The following is a 2,500-nucleotide window of genomic DNA, read 5'->3' as shown; positions in this document are numbered from 1 at the left end:
TTTCTGAGTCCACTGGCCCTAGTCCCCTAATAAGTGTATTTCTGTTTGTTTTAAGAAGGTCCTCCTGACATCACCAATCTTCTGTCTTCAATCCTAACCCCAACGTTAACCCTAACGCTAACCCTAACCCTACCTCCCTCAGGGGCAGTTCTATGGTTATGATCCCACGGTAGGCAGAAAAACTATCCCAATCTAGGTTTTCTTGTATGCTGACTCCATTTTAAATGCTTTTACTTGAGTCTGACAAAGGCAAAGCCAAATACTCACCCCTATATGGACGGGGAAGCAAAGTGCGGATTTTGGTAGGTCGGCATTTTCAATCAGGAATGTTGCCATTCGAAAGAGCGTCCAAAAAAACTTGGTTGGGACACATTTATTTTAGAAATTAGCGACCTAACCAGAAGTGCACTTTTTGGTGGGCCTACCCTACCCCCCTCAGGAGCAGTTCTATGGTTATAATACCACGGAAGGCACAAAACCTATCCCAAACTAGGTTTTCTTGTATGCTGATTCCATTTTCAATGTGTTTCCTTGACTCTGACGAAAGCAAAGCCAAATACTCACCCCTATATGGACGGGGAAGCAAAGTGCGGATTTTGGTAGGTCGGCATTTTCAATCAGGAATGTTGCCATTCGAAAGAGCGTCCAAAAAAACTTGGTTGGGACACATTTATTTTAGAAATTAGCGACCTAACCAGAAGTGCACTTTTTGGTGGGCCTACCCTACCCCCCTCAGGAGCAGTTCTATGGTTATAATACCACGGAAGGCACAAAACCTATCCCAAACTAGGTTTTCTTGTATGCTGATTCCATTTTCAATGTGTTTCCTTGACTCTGACGGAAGCAAAGTCAAATACTCACCTCTATATGGACGGGGAAGCAAAGTGCGGATTTTGGTAGGTCGCCATTTTCAATCGGGAATGTTGCCATTCGAAAGAGCGTCTAAAAGAACTTGGCTGGAACACATTTTTGCTATAAATTGTTGACCTAAGTATATAAGCAAGTATATAAGCAAATACTCGTTACATAGCATAAATAGCCTCTAAACACCCGAAAAACCTCTCCAAATATCATTTAAACCTTTTTCCTAACCCTAACACTTACCCTAACCCTAACCCTAACCCCATTTCAAACCCTAATTCTAAGTCAGAGGTCCTCCTCACACCACCAATTTTTTTGGTAGGTCAAAAGACCTCCCCACACCACAGAATTTTCGAAGTCGAGGTCCTTCTCATACCAAACAATTTTTCTAAGAGTTTTTCTAAAAATTTTGAGGACTTTTCACTTAGAAAAGAATTGGGTTTTGTGGTGGACCTTTCAGTTACAAAATATTAAATTGTGTGAGGAGGACTTTTGACTTTGAAAATATTTTGTGGTGTGAGGAGGACCTTTGACTTAAAAAATATTTCATGGTGTGAGGAGGACTTTTGACCTTGTCAAAAAAAAGATGTGATACAAATCTTAGAACAAAGGCTTAATCTCAGAAGATCGTAGCAACAAGGCTACTCTACAACTTACAATACCCCGTTCTTTATTTAAGTCGTCTGCAAAGGATTTATCTCCAGAAACGTTAGAATTTGCTAGCGGCAGTGCCTTGGGAGCTTTTGTCCCCCTTGGCACTTTGGGACGCATGAGGGCCGAAACCCTCTATTCTGGTTCGCCTAAAGTTCTCTGGAGGTAATCATCGTTGCTTTCTAGCACGGATTCTGACTTAGAGGCGTTCAGTCATAATCCAACAGATGGTAGCTTCGCACCATTGTCTTTTCAGGCAAGTGCAAATGCCAATTGTCTGAATCTGCGGTTCCTCTCGTACTGAGCAGAATTACTATTGCAACAACACTTCATCAGTAGGGTAAAACTAACCTGTCTCACGACGGTCTAAACCCAGCTCACGTTCCCTATTGGTGGGTGAACAATCCATCACTTGGCGAATTCTGCTTCGCAATGATAGGAAGAGCCGACATCGAAGGATCAAAAAGCAACGTCGCTATGAACGCTTGGCTGCCACAAGCCAGTTATCCCTGTGGTAACTTTTCTGACACCTCTAGCTTAAAACTCCTAAAGACTAAAGGATCGATAGGCCATGCTTTCACAGTTTGTATTCGTACTGAAAATCAAAATCAAGTGAGCTTTTACCCTTTTGTTCTACATGAGATTTCTGTTCTCATTGAGCTCACCTTAGGACACCTGCGTTATCATTTGACAGATGTGCCGCCCCAGCCAAACTCCCAACCTGACGGTGTCTTGGACGAGGATCCGCCCGTCCGAAGACGGGCGTTAAGTCCAGAACGTGGACCTTGCGGTCCGCCTCCGCTCCATCCAATAAGTAAAAAAACGATAAGAGTAGTGGTATTTCACCGGCGCATTGCTGCTCCCACTTATTCTACACCTCTCATGTCTTTTCACAAGGTCAGACTAGAGTCAAGCTCAACAGGGTCTTCTTTCCCCGCTGATTATGCAAAGTCCGTTCCCTTTGCTGCGGTTTCGCTAGATAGTAGAT

At 43.4% G+C, this 2,500-nt stretch overlaps 1 pseudogene; it reads right to left on the bottom strand.

The window, feature by feature from the left end:
* Window positions 1–1,454: 1,454 nt before the first annotated feature.
* On the bottom strand, window positions 1,455–2,500 carry LOC146447456 (large subunit ribosomal RNA; annotated as a pseudogene; the record flags this gene model as incomplete).

This window comes from Pavona decussata, unplaced genomic scaffold, assembly GCF_977016875.1.
Source record: "Pavona decussata unplaced genomic scaffold, jaPavDecu1.1 SCAFFOLD_2221, whole genome shotgun sequence".
Classification (NCBI taxonomy): Eukaryota; Metazoa; Cnidaria; class Anthozoa; order Scleractinia; family Agariciidae; genus Pavona; species Pavona decussata.
This window is presented reverse-complemented; position numbering and strand designations above follow the sequence as displayed.